Source organism: Saimiri boliviensis, chromosome 5, assembly GCF_048565385.1.
Source record: "Saimiri boliviensis isolate mSaiBol1 chromosome 5, mSaiBol1.pri, whole genome shotgun sequence".
In the NCBI taxonomy this organism is placed as follows: Eukaryota; Metazoa; Chordata; class Mammalia; order Primates; family Cebidae; genus Saimiri; species Saimiri boliviensis.
The window spans coordinates 100,499,082-100,514,236 of record NC_133453.1 but is presented as its reverse complement, the minus strand read 5'-3'; the positions used below and the strand labels follow the sequence as shown (position 1 = coordinate 100,514,236).

Genomic DNA, 15,155 nt, shown 5'->3' with positions numbered 1-15,155 from the left:
GCGTGAGCCATCAAACCCAGCCTAAAAGCATATTTTTGCATATCCTTCTTTGCCTAACTATTCGCTTTCTTTCTTCCCTGCAGTAACTTAAAAGTAAGGAGTGGTTTTGTCACTGGATTTACAGTGCTCTGAGCAGAACCTAGCATCTAGTAGGTGTCGCATGCCTCTTTGTTGTATTAGTGAATAAATTGATCAGCCACACATCTAACTTTGTATATACTTCCTTTGAAACTGTGTCATTTTTCTTTAGATTTTAATTTCCAAAGAAAGGGATAGATTCAATGAAGCAAAAAAATCTCCCTGATACAGAAAAGATCAGGAGTGATCCCTATCTGAGCAGAGACCGAGTCTACGAATAGTTGACAAATTGTCTGGGTTTTGGTCAATTTGTTTTTTAAAATTATACTTTAAGTTCTGGGATACATGTGCAGAATGTGCAGGTTTGTTACATAAGTATACATGTGCCATGGTGGTTTGCTGCACCCATCAACCCGTCATCTACATTAGGTATTTCTCCTAACGCTATCCCTCCCCTAGTCAACACCCGCTGACAGGCCCTGATGTGTGATGCACCCTCCCTGTGACCAGTGGGGTGTTAAAGTCTTCCACTATTATTGTGTGAGAGTCTCAGTCTCTTTGTAAATCTCTAAGAGCTTACTTGATGAATCTGGGTGCTCCCGTATTGGATGCATATATATTTAGGATACTTAACTCTGCTTGTTGTGTTGATCCCTTTACCATTATGTAATGCTCTTCTTTGTCTCTTTTGATCTTTGTTGGATTAAAGTCTGTTTTATTGGAGACTAGGGTTGTAACCCCTGTTTTTTTTGCTTTCCATTTGCTCGATAAATATTCTGCCATCCCTTTATTTTGAGTCTATGTGTGTCTTTGCATGTGGGATGGGTCTTCTGAATACAGCACACTGATGGATCTTGACTCTTTATCCAATTTGCCAGTCTGTGTCTTTTAACTGGAGCATTTAGTTCATTAATATTTAAGGTTAATATACATATAACATATAAAATATATACATATATATATTATTGTATGTTCTGCACATGTACCACAGAACCTAAAGTGCAATAATATTTATAATATATAATATATTATATATATATTATTGTATATTATATATTAAGTTATATACATATAACATATAATAATATATATTATTATATTCTGCACATGTGCCCCAGAACCTAAAGCACAGTAATATATTATAAAGTGCAATAATATATATTATTTATAATATATATTATATATTTTACATATATTATAAATATATAATATATAATATATATATTATAAAGTGCAATATATATATTATTATATTCTGCACATGTACCCCAGAACCTAAAGTGCAATAATACATAATACATATTATATTATAGATACAAAATATGTATATTATATATAATAATATATATTATAATATTCTGCACATGTGCCCCAGAGCCTAAAGTGCAATTATATACATATTATTATATATAGTTATATATATTATATATAATAGTTATGTATATATATTATATATACTATTATATATATGACTATATATATAATAATATATATATAATTGCACTCTAGGTTCTGGGGCACATGTGCTGAACATGCAGGATTGGTGCATAGGTGCCTACATGGCAATGTGGTTTGCTGCCTCCATCCCCCCGTCACCTATATCTGGCATTTCTCCCCATGTTGTCCCTCCTCAACCTCCCTACCCCCGACTGTCCCTCCCCTATTCTCCCCAACAGAACCCAGTATGTGATGCTCAGGCTGCCCTTAACATTTTTTCCTTCATTTCAACCTTAGTGAATCTGACAATTATTCCAGTTGTCCCAGGGAGATGGGAGTTTTGGGGTTGCTCTTCTCAAGAAGTATCTTTGTGGTGTTCTCTGTATTTCCTGAATTTGAATGTTGGCCTGTCTTGCTATGTTGAGGAAGTCCTCCTGGATAATAACCTGAAGAGTGCTTTCCAACTTGGTGCCATTCTCCCCGTCACTTTTAGGCACACCAATCAAACATAGGTTTGGTTTTTTTCACATTGTGCCATATTTCTTGGAGGTTTTTCATTATTTTTTCTCTAATCTTGTCTTCATGCTTTATTTCATTAAGTTGATCTTCAATTTTTGCTGTCTTTCTTCTGCTTGATTTATTCAGCTACTGATACTTGTTTATGCTTCCTAAGGTTCTTGTGTGGTGTTTTTTAGCTCCATCAGGTCATTTATGTTCTTCTCTAAACTGGTTATTCTACTTAGCAATTCCTTTAACCTCTTTTCAAGGCTCTTAGCTTCCTTGCATTGGGTTAGAATATACTCCTTTAGCTCAGAGGAGTTTGTTATTACCCACTTTCTGAAGCCTACTTCTGTCAATTTGTCAAACTCATTCACCATTCAGTTTTGTTCCCTTGTTGGCAAAGAGTTGTGATCCTTTGGAGGAGAAGATGCCTTCTGGTATTTGGAATTTTTAGCCTTTTTGCACTGTTTTGTCTTCATATTTGTGGATTTATCTACCTTTGGTCTTTGCTGTTGGTGACCTTCATATGGGGTTTTGGTGTGGATGTCCTTTTTATTAATGTTGATGCTATTCTTTTCTGTTTTTTAGTTTTCTTCTAACAGTCAAGCCCCTCTCCTGCAGGTCTGCTGGAATTTGCTGGAGGTTCACTCCAGACCCTGCTTGCCTGGGTATCACCAGTACAGGCTACAAAACAGCAAATATTTCTGCCTATTTCTTCCCCTGGAAGCTTTCTCCCAGAGGGGCACCCACCAAATGCCAGCTGGACCTCTGTTGCATGAGATGTCTGTCGACCCCTGCTGGGAGATGCCTCCTAGTCAGGAAGCATGGGGGTCAGGGATCCACCTGAGAAGGCAGTCTGTCCCTTAACAGAGCTTGAGCAGTGTGCTGGGATATCTGCTTCTCTCTTCAGAGCCAGCAGGCAGGAACGTTTAAGTCTGCTGAACCTGTGCCCACAGGCGCCCTTTCCCCAGGTACTCTGTCCTAGGGAGATGGGAGTTTTATCTATGGCTGCTGCCTCTCTTTCAGATACACCCTACGCAGAGGAGGAATCTAGAGAGGCAGTCTGGCCACAGCAGCTTTGTGATGTTGCTGGACTCCACCCAGTTTGAAATTCCTGGCGGCTTTGTTTACACTGTGAGGGGAAAACTGCTTACTCAAGTCTCAGTAGTGGTGGATGTCCCTCCCCGCACTCAGCTCAAGCATCCCAGGTTGACTTCAGACTGCTGTGCTGGCAGCAAGAATATCAAGCAAGTGGATCTTAGCTTCCTGGGCTTCCGGGATGAGGTGATGCCCCACCCTGCTTTGGCCTGCCCTTCATGGGCTACAACCACTGTCTAACCAGTCCCAATGATATGAGCCGGGTATCTCAGTTGGAAATACATAAATCACTTGCCTTCTGCGTTGATCTCACTGAGAGCTGCAGACCGGAGCTGTTCCTTTTGGCCATCTTGCCAGCCACAGCATCAATTCATTTTTTAAAAGTCACTTCCTGAATGTATAGGCTTTTGTAGTCACTGGATCAGCCATGCAGTCAATCCAACTCAGTCTCAGAAGGAGTTTAGATTAAGTGTTTTTAAACTTTTGTTTTTTTTTACCTTCCCAACATGGGCAGTCTTTGAAAAATTTCCAACACAGAAATGACATTCGTGGAAAGCTTTGCAGGCATTAACCTTGTTTCATCCCCTTTCTTGCTGTATGATTTCCTTTTCACCTTTAAGTACTTAAAAAGCACATTTGCCCTTGTTACTAGAAAAACTAATGTTGGGCAATTGATTGGAATCTTTACTAATCTTCATGTTTCCTGATTCATATTAACAAAAGAGTGAAAAACCAATGGCTTCATTTGAGGTCATTCCAAATAAAGCCTTATCTTCATCTTCCCATTTGAGTACTCAGTTTAAGAGCAAAACTCATCACAGAGCAGAAAAAAGGGCAAGTTTTAGCTGTTAAGCTTCAGGCTGACTTGATCCGAAATAAATGCTTTGTAATCTCTCTTTAAACAAAAGCTTTAGCTTCTGTAATCCTCTCCTTTATCTATTCCTGTGAAGCCTCCTGAGGCTGAAGCTGCTGTTCACGTCATTTTTATAAACAGCCTAGATCTCTGCCCACAAATTGCTTTCCAAGGGTGATGGCAGTGGTGTCAACTTAGCTCAAGTGTCATGAGTCATTTTTCCCTCCCTTTGGAGACACCTGTTCAAGCAAATCCCCAGCATCCTCTGCTTGTTTCTCACTGTACAGACGTCCTGTTACTGAGCATCTATTCAGCCAAGAGCCCCAGCTCATTAAAGTGTGACTAAGAGACTATTGTGTCTGCCTGCACCTTCTGTTCTTGAAAAGCCTTCTGTTTGTTGTGTAAATAATCACTGTGCCACAGTATATCCAGGGCTCCTTCCAAAGTCTGGTGCCTTTGACAGGGTCCTTCAGTGCCTGTAAATTTCCACTGCCTTTTCTAAAGGAAACAGTGTCCATGACACCAAATGAATGGTTTTAGGAACGATGATCTAACCAGAATTGAAATGGCTTACACTGGCTCAGTCACTATGGACTTTCAAACAGGTATCTGAAGGCACATGTTTATAAAAACCTTCCTATGGAGGCAATGAAAAGTTATACTTCAAATAAATGACAAAAAATAAAAATAAAAACATAGCTCTGTGGATAAATATTAGAGAGAACATCCACCATTTGCTGCACCTCTTATATACAGCCACGTGTGCTTCTGCCTGAGTACAACACACATACACCATACACACAAGGACTCTTTCCTAACAGCTAGCCTTCTACCTTCTCACCAGCCCAAGTTCTAGTTATTGTATGAAAAAAACAATCTCTGGATAAATCCTCGTAAGACTGACTTGGATTTAGAACTCAAGTCAGACTCATTGCTAAAATAGAAGCCATAGCTGGGAATAAAATGAGCTCTGGATTCTCAAGTAGTATCTAGTTAATGAAAGTGGCATGGCTATTGATTTAAACAGATCTCAGTTTAAATCCCCCCATATGTTGTTTATTAATTGTGTTATAAGCAAGTACCTTAAACTTTGAGTCTCACTTTCCTCTTATACATAAGGCTTCCTGAAAGCATTAACAGTGATGTATATGAAGTGGCCAATACAAAGTAAGACCTCAAGAAAGGGTGGGCACCTTCTTTTATGTGCCAGCTCTTTTTCTTATTGGACAAGGTATCCGACCTCTTCGGGCCCCAATTTCTTTCTCAAAGAATCAGTTCTGGTGTTCAAAGATTCAGAACTTAGTGCTCACACTTGCAGGAGGAGGACTGATATAAAGAATCAGGATTTTCTGGATAAGTTGGTGAATCTCCTTCCCCTCTTTGGTGTTCCTGAATGAGTGGTAGATGGATAAAAGTCAGGTGTCCACATATGCACAAATGCTAATAAAATGAAGTGGGATGCTGGTACCTTAAAGTAGAAAGTATAAAATCTCCACTCTTGTCTTGGTTTTCTCTTTCCCTTGCTTTATCTCCTTTCTCTCTTTCCCTTTCTCCAAATGTCGAGTGTAATCTCATAAAATTATTAAATTTCATAAAATTATTAACACTTGTAAAATGACATACAAACACAAGTTATTATTGTTAATTATGTAATCATTGTTGCAGACATACTTTTAAGTCAGCGTCTCCAATCTTCCTTGGCTGTAAACCACATTCAACTCTGTATTTTCCTAAAAAGCAGTTAACTGAAGAAACGTTAATGCTCTTAGAGGGCTTTATATAGCAAATACAGGGTAAAGGAATCATGTATTTTTGCATTTGGGGAGTTTTCTGAAAGTTCTCTTTTCCACACCCATACTTGATTTGTATTAGGCAATTTCACCTCTTACTCAGAAGAAAGGCAGGGTTTTCACACTCTGCCCTAATGTAAAAATTTCAAAAAAGCTTTAAAAAATGAGAATGATTTTGTGAAGATTTTCTTGAATGCCATTAGAAAAATTAACTTCCTACAAGGGAAACAAATTCAGCTGTAACTAAAATGGTATCATTTTTAAAACTGTACACATACAGGGACTCTCTTGATACGTTATTAAAGGTAAAGGATAAAAAATTAAAAGAGGATTGATCAGTGTGTATCTGTGTATTCTGTTTTGGGTTTACTAACTGGCATTTTTTTTTTTTTTTTTTTTTTGAGATGGAGTCTCACCCTGTTACCCAGGCTGGAGGGCAATGGCGCAATCTTGGCTCACTGCAACCTCCGCCTCCCGGGTTCAAGCAATTCTCCAGCCTCAGACTCCCAAGTAGCTGGGATTACAGGCATGTGTCATCATGCCCAGCTAATTTTTTGTATCTTTAGTAGAGACGGGGTTTCACCATGTTGGCCAGGCTGGTATCACACTCCCGACCTCATGATCCACCCACCTTGGCCTCCCAAAGTGCTGGGATTACAGGTCTAAGCCACTGTACCCAGCCTTCACTGGCATTTTTCACTTTCTTCCTTAAGGTGATCAAACTTTCCTAAAATTGCCTTTAAAAGACATGGATTAATCTGGCTCAAACATCGGAATTTTCATTCTCTCTCCTACTGATTTTTGTAACTACTGTGACAAACTGATATCCAAGACTGCCTGCGATAACAAACTGATATCCTAGGCTGCCTGCAGTTCCTCACCTTATGGATATTCCCAAAAAGAGTACTAACTTGAGTTAGCAAGGTGCATCTCTAGAGCAAGTCTGATAGCAAGTAATCATGGAGTAATATCCATTAATATTCCATATTCTATTGGTTAGAAGCAAGTCCCAGGCGCTATTCATGCCAGGAGGCAGGGGATATAAGGGTGGACTCCACCTTAGAATCTGTCCACCACAATTAATATAGAAGGCAAAATCTTGGAAGAGGTTAAAGGATCCTTCAGAAGCAAAGCAATCAATACCCTTCAGGAAGGTAAGATTTGAGGTGGTGATAGAGATAATAATGTGGCCAGTCCAGAGATGCTAATACTTGGCACATTATTAAACCCATCTTTAAAAATCTTTGCTCTTTGTTTATTTAGAAAACAAATGAAGACATTTGAGGAGAGAAAAGAAGAAAAAAAACGAATGCTGAAGACAGTAGTCTAGTTTGGACATTCACTTATTTAAATAAATCCTTGCATTTAACTTCCACCTTCTAAAGAAAGTGGTCTAGTGATCATCTGTTGTTACTCAGCTATGTTCTCTGTGGCCTCACCATCCCAACCCAGAAGCTGACTATAACATTATTCTTTCTAACTACAAATAACACTGTTCTAAGAGAAATGTTGGTAAATTTAATTTTCTCTTTTTCCATTTCCAGTGATATTATAACAGTGTCTAATGTATTAGTTTCTAAGTAAAAGACTATATCCTTAATTGGGCTGTGCTTTTATATTCATATAGCAGTCTTCAAGCTCAGCAATGTGAAAAAATTAAGTTGGGTAGTAGCTTTAAATATTATTAGGTTGTTTTTTTTTTTCTTTTTCACCATCAAGGACAGCTTTTAGCTCCATAGGTCTCATAGGTCTAGGCTATATCAGTGACCCAGAAATCATGCCGAAAGAGTATTAGCTTCATTGTTAATATGTTTAACACATTCTCCTACTTGTCTCAAATTTAAAACTACCAAGAATTTCCTTTGGTTACAGAACAAATATCCCCTAATCTAATCGATATGCATAATATTGTAAAATTATAGCATGAGGATGATCAACTTGTCTCTTGGAAATTTATGCCAACCACTTTTTATGGCTCTTTCCTGGGGTTCCCACACAGACTCTGGTTCCTGGATCATTTCTCTCCTCCCACATAACTACCATTCTGTAAAGAGGAGATTATACTTACCTCTCCTTTGACTCCTTACCCTACTGCTTTATGGTATCAGCTTTAGACATTGTTGAAAAATGTTGTGACTTCAATTCCACCATTCTGATAATAACAATTTTGTTAGTCTGCTAAGACTTCCAGAACAATATACCAAGACTGGGTAGCTCAAACAATAGAAATATTTCTCACAGTTCTGGAGGCTGGAAGTCTAGGGTCAAGGTATTAACAAGTTTGGTTTCTCCTGAGGCCACTCTCCTTGGTGAGCAGATGGCCACTTTCTTGCCGTGTCCTCACATGATCTCTCACCTGTATGAGTGCACCTCTAATGTCTTTCTCTCTTCTAATGAGAACACCAGTCCCACTGGATCAGGGCCCCATCCATGTGACCTCATTTAACTTTCATCGTCTCTTTAATGATCCTATCTCCAAATACAGTCATATTGGGCTTCAATATATGAATATAGTGGAAGGGGCGCAGTTCAGCCCATAACAAATTTGATAACAACTATTCAGGGTTTACTTGAATAATGCATTTTATTTCGTACTCTTGACAATCCCCTTCTTAAAAAAAAACTTTTAATCCTCCTCAGTTTCTATAACACTACACTTTCCTGGTTCTGCTTATTTTCTTGGCCACTCCTACTCATTTTCCATCCAAATTTCTCTTCTCACATCCTCACCTAATTGTTGTTCATTTCTATGCTCAGTCCCAAGCCCTGTTCTTATCTCATTTAAAATGATTTCCCCATGGCATATTAATCATGCCACAGCTTCAAACAAGGTCTACTTGCTACAGACACACACTAGTGTAGACCTCCCTTGTTACTAAAATTATATGATTCACTTTGTGTTGAACATCCTGGGACACTCTAGGCACGCTATCTATATTGGTTAAATTCATTCACTTATTTATTCTTTCCAAAATCATTCACTGATCACCTTCTAAATAGAAAGCACTGTTTTAAGTGCTTGAATATGTCATTAAACAGAAGACCCTAAGATTCTTGTCCATAAGGAGCTTCCCATCCTAGAAGAGGGCAAGCAGTGGTCAATAAACATCCTGAATAAGTGAATTACACAACATGACAGAAGGTGTAAAGTGCTATAATTAAAGAAAAAGTAGAGCAAAAAAAAAAAAATAGGAGGATTAAAGACTGGTAGAGGGGAAGTTGAAGCATTAAATTAGATGTTCAGGGGAAGCTCAATGAAAAGGGAATGAACAATGACTTAAAGGAAGTGAGTGAATAAATACAGTTGTAACATAGGCATTTCAAATACAATGGGTCTAAAACCTCCTTTCAACTCATCTCTTCCCTGAGGTTCCCAATGTGATTGCCATTCATTCTTTTACTAAAGTGACCATATAAGTTTGACTGCCAAACTGAAACACGCTGGAAAATAAAAGGATGGTATGACGGGTCATAAACCTGCCCAGCTCCAGGCAAGCTTGAAGATATAGATGCATGGGGACTAGTTGTCACCCAAGGCAGAAACTTGCTAGCCAGCCTTGCTTTTTCTTTCTCCCTCATCTTTCTTTTTTTCCCCAACTTGTCCCGGTAGATCACCAAATTTTTTGATATGACTGCTATAATATCTCTTTTCCATTTCTACTACTGCTGTCTTACTTCAGGATCTTAGGATCTCTGACTAGGACAGACACATGGCCTCAAAAATGTCCCGCTGTCTCTCAGTCTGTTCCCTCTGAAATCACTATCTTCCATGTTACACAGAATCTTCTTAAACACTCATATCATACCTAATCTTGATAAACACTCATATCTAATCTTGACATTCTCATTTAAATCTTCTAGAGAAAGAGGGGAGGGGAGGGTTTGGATAGAGAACATTTGCAGAGGCTGAGAAGAGCAGGCCTTGGCAGCTCCAGGCACCCTCCCTGCTCTGCCAAGGCAGAGGCCAACACAGCCTGTGGGTTCCTGCAATCTAGACGCTGAATACCTTCCCTGAAAGGTAAGAACACAGCGGGAATCAGCCACTTATCTCCAAAATCCACAATTTCCGCAGTTTCAAGTCTAAAGCTCAGTGTCTCACTAAGATTAAACGCCCATTATTGTTCTTAAGATGTGGGAAATTAAAAATATATCAGATCTCTCTATATTTCCTATTTCAGCCCAAATGAATCCAATTAGATTTCACTGCAAACTATAAAATACTCTAGGCCTATTTCCTCTTTAAATTGATTATAAATGTTGATGCTCTTAAGTATAAGTGCAAATTAATCTAGGGAATTCCATGAAATTTTATTTCTTAATTAAGCAATTTAAACTAAATTACTTAACTGAAATGACTACTCTGGCTCCTAAGATTGTTCAAGGTCAGACAAATGTAATCAAATGTAACATAGTGATTTTTCACTTGCCATAACCCTTTTCATCAACTCATTTCACTGCTTTGGATTTGATAGAAAGGAGAATTTGCACTCTTGAGCTCTCTAGACTGGGATCAAGATTATGGGCGGCAAGACAAGGTGATAGTATTCACCTTGGAGAATTTTCTGGAAAACAGAAATGTGGTTTCTATTACACTGAAAAAGGAGACGAGGTGTTAGACTGCCCAGAAATTAAACTTTCTGCTGGTATACATGTGGCATTGCTCCAGTGAGCACAATCCATTTGGCCAGCCAGATGGACCAGTCCTGGCAGCCTTTCAGTCTCATGCACAAAACACCTCAGCCTGAGAAAGAGAAAAATCCACAAACAAAAATACAAATAGAGAAGATTCAGCATTGTGGCAAAACAAGGGGGAAGACTCATCGTCTTACAAATGAGGTTTCTACAACATTGTCTGTGCATTTCGCACATTCTGTTTCTTTTTTTCTTAATTTTTAGTAGCTTATTTATCATAGGTGAAGGATGAGATTACTTATCTGAGGCTCTATGCTTTTGGCAGAAAACCTTTTTAATGCTCAGTTACTCTCACCTGGAAGAAAGAAGGCAATTTCTGGCCTTTTTCTGTGAAATATACTAATAATAGCAACCAAGAACATTGATAATCATCTAAACTGAAAAAGATCATTTGAAGATGCAAACTTTTATACTGTCAAATATCATAGAGACTCAGGCTAAAAGGATTAACTCACCAAAGACATTATTTTTTCTCATTTAGAAAGACTTACCATTTTCTTACTTTCTAACACCATTGAGTTCAATTCAAGTTCTCTGTTAGCTTGAATGATAATAATCTTCTGTCAATCAAGCTCTGCATCTGAGTTGAAGTCCATTGATCATCCTTCAGCTGAACTGCCATGCCTACTCAATAATCATGGACAGTTTCTATTTCTTAAGTCAAATGCTTAGATGGGGGGCATGGCATCACTGTAGTCTAACCATATTTCTTCCTTTCTCACCCAGAGTTTTCTGAGGGAAGGAGAGAGAGAAAGGAATTCATTTTAAACAGTCATCTCAATTTATACTTGTCATAATTATGGACTTTTGAAATTAATCTAAATGTATATACTAACTTACTAATCAATGGTTTACTAGAGACAAGGTTAGATGGTATGAAGTGATGAAATGTCAATGTCTTCTACTTATTGAACATTTTAATCAAACACATTTTATTTAATTTTTTGTCTTTAAGTATATAAATTCATCCAAAGCTTAAAATATGGTCACCTCATTCCTCCTTTTCCTTCCTTCCTTTCTTCTTTTTGTGTTCCCTTTCTTCTTGCAAAGATTTGTTTAGCTCCTATTTTACGCCAGGTAGATACTGGGGAATCTCTGTGACTTATCAATAAAATAAAGCATTTTGGTGAATTTCAGGTATTATACGCAAGCTGCCTACATTGCTATTAGCCAATCTTCAAGTTCCTCCCTATTTGCATATTGATGGGATATCAAGTTTCAGATCAAACATCACAAATAAAATCACCTATGTAGAATAATTATAAATTTTAGATTTTATTTTGTTTTTAGTTATGGTTAGACCATACATACTTAGTCTGGCTTGTTTGGAGGACTAGATTCCTTAACCCAATCTCAACAATTCTTTCAGAAATACTGGAATTTTTCTTTTTTATTTCAGATGAAGAATAATATCATTTTCTGTCTGTAATGTAAAATATATATTTGGCATTCAATCAGCTTTCCTGGCATGCAACTTCTAAAATCCTTAGAAACTCCAAAGTGATGTCTTTTGTTATGCTGTTGATTGGCAGACTGATGACTGGCAGCCCCTAGCAGTTTCAGAATGAGGCTGATCACAGGAAAGACCAAAGCAGGATTAAAGGATTGGAACTTTTAACCCCACCATCAACCACTGGGGAGGAAAGTGGGGTTGAAGGTTAAGTTGATCACCAATGGCCAATAGTTTAATCAATTATGCTTAATAAAGCTTCTATAAAAACTCAAAAGGACTAGGTTCAGCTAAACACATGGATGCTAGCAGGAAGGTGAGCAAGAGCTCAAACATGTGCTGGGAGGATGGAACACCTCAACTCCACAGGGACAGAAGCTTCTGTGCTTGGGACACTTCCAGACTTTGCCATATAAATCTCTTCATATGGCTATCTATTTGTATCCTTTAAAATATCCTTTGTAATAAGCTAGTAAATGAGAGTAAATGTTTCCCTGAGGTTTGTGAGCTACTCCAGTAAAGGTAATCATATCCAAGGAGACAGCTGTGAATTAATAGCTGGTCAGTCAGAAGCACAGGAAAAATAACCTGGGGCTTGTGGTTGGCACTGGAAGTGCCAGTGTTGGGGACTGAGCTCCCACCTTGTGGGATCTGATGCTAGCTCCAGGGTAGATGGTGTTGAAAATTAACTAAGGGCACCCAGCTGGTGTCTGCTGCAGATTAATTTCTTGCTTGTTGGTGGGGAGAAATCCCACACATTTGGTCACAGAAGTCTTCTGTGTTGATTATTGTTACAGTGTGAGGGCAGAGGAAAGAGAGTGTGAGTTTTTTCCCCCATACCTGTCCTTTTGTACCAAATGCCTTTTCAGAAGCCACCCATTCATTCATGTTCTTCTGTCACTTCTGCAACCAGTCCTTTGCCACCATGGGCTTAAGTTCCTGATAAAATCCTCAGAATCCAGTGGCACGTTAAAGTCTCTTTGAGGGGTCATTTCTTTAAATATATTTTCCATCGTAGTATGAGCTCTATGTTTCTCATGTTGCTCTCTTGTAATGCCACTGAAACAAATCTGGAGTGTAAGACTAGAATTCTTCTGGCTTAGTCCTTGACATGCTTATCCCTTGGCAGATAGTTTTCAGAGACATAGAAAGTCTTGTCATTAAACCCTCAGCATGTTTTCAAAGTGAACATAGTTTTACCATATTCCTTTATCTGGTACCTTCCTCTCCCAAGTGCCATTTGGTGGCCAAAGCTTGCCACTTTGATAAATGCTAGATTATTTTAAGAATTGCATGCTTCAAATGATCTCTCCCCAAGTCTCTAGTAACCATTATTATTATTTCTTGTCAATAATAATTACTATTAATCAAAAACAACCATTAAAGAAGCTGATCTCAGCTTTGTAGGAAGAATACAATCTCATTACAGTAACTTATTTTTAAGTTAGAAATGACTGCTAAACATAGTAAATACAAGTTCTTATTGAGTTATATTAAGGTAATGGTAGCTTTACATGAAATCATAAGGAATAATACAGAGAGAGCTCATGTACCATATACCCAGTCTTACCCTTACATTTTGTAATAGCACAATCCACAATCAGAATATTGACAGTGATATAACTCACCAGTCTCATTCAGAGTTCTCTAGTTTTACATGTACACATGTGTATGTGTGTGTATTTACTTCTATACAGTTTTATCACATAGGCAGTACATGTATACAGATTGGAAAAAGAGAATCCCACAAGTTACCCACTGTATAATTCCATTCATATCCCATTCATTAACATTTTTGAAATGACAAGATCATAGAAATGGAGAACAGATAGTGGTTGCTGGGTTTACAGATGGGGAAGGGGAAATGAGGAGGTGTGGCTATCCTTGTGTATCCGTTTTCCATTCTATATAAATTTTTTTTTGAGATTCAGCCAAGTTGTTTATGTCAGTGGTTCAGTGTTTTTTTCTTTTCTGTTTTCTGAATAGTATTCCATAGTATGTTTATACCACAGTTTACTTAACCCCTTACCCACTGAAAAACATCTGGGCAGACTCCAGGTTTTGGCTATTATAAAGTTCCTGTGAACATTTGTGTACAGGTTTTTGTGTAAACAAATGTTCTCATTTCTCTGGAATAAATGCCCAGGAATGTACATGGTGGGTCATATAGCAGCTGCATATTTAGTTTTATAAGAAACCGCCTCTTATCCAGAATGGCTGTGCCATTTCGTACCTATACCAGTAATGTGTAAGCAAATTAGTTAACCTGCATCCTTGTCAGCATGTGGTATCATCACTATTTCTTATTTTAACCATTCTGGTAAGTGGATAATAATATTTCACTGTGGTTTAAATTTGCATTTCCCTAATGACTAACGATGTTGAACATCTTTGTGTGTGCTTATTTGCTATGTCTTTAGTTTCTTCAGTGAAGTCTCTTCATGTTTCTTACTCATTTTCTAATTGGATTTGTTGGATTTTACTGTTGTGTTTTCATGGCTTTTTATATATTCTAAAAACTAGTCCTTTGTCATAATGGATTTTGCAATCGTTTTCCTTAGTCTGTAGCTTGTCTTTTTTGTCTCTTCATATGAGTTTTCACACAGCAAAAATTAATTTTGGTGATGTTCAATAATTTAACAATTATAATTTACCATTTACAAAAAACAATTATCAATGTTTCCTTTCACAAATTTCTGCTTTTTATGTCGAGCTACAAATACTTTAAAGAAGGTATCATTAGTCAAAAGCAACTTTAGGAATTGATAAATTTTAGCATATTCACACTATGGAATATTACAATTGAGCAATGAGAATAATTATTTTTGCAACAGGCAAAAGTATGAATGAGTCTCATAAATACAATGTTGATCAAGGAAACCAGCACAAAAGAGTACATACTAAACAATTCCATTTACATAACATCTTAAAAGTATCAAAATATGGTGCCAACCTTTAGAAGAGAGGTTACCCTTTCGAGGAGAATAATGGGTGCAAAGTAGCATGCGAGGTTGTCTGGAATTCTGAGATTGCTCTATTTTCAACTTGGTTGAAAGTTACATGGGTGTGATCAGTTTATGAAAATTTATCAAGCTATACACTAACGACACATAAACTGTATACAGATTGAACTTCGATTAAAAAAAATAAAACCACACAGAAATTATCTTTTATAAGTAAGGGCAGCGCCATCCCCCACAATTCAAGAAGATTGAGATCCCACACATGACAAACCTGAAATTTTGCCTGCATCACT

At 37.7% G+C, this 15,155-nt stretch overlaps 1 long non-coding RNA gene across 1 annotated transcript in view; it reads right to left on the bottom strand.

The window, feature by feature from the left end:
- The window catches only part of LOC141584616 (uncharacterized), a 572,621-nt gene that overhangs the window by 177,845 nt on the left and 379,621 nt on the right, over positions 1-15,155 (bottom strand). The window contains exon 7 of the long non-coding RNA XR_012517775.1: positions 10,941-11,181. This is a non-coding gene — a long non-coding RNA (uncharacterized LOC141584616). The remainder of the gene's footprint in view (positions 1-10,940; positions 11,182-15,155) is intronic.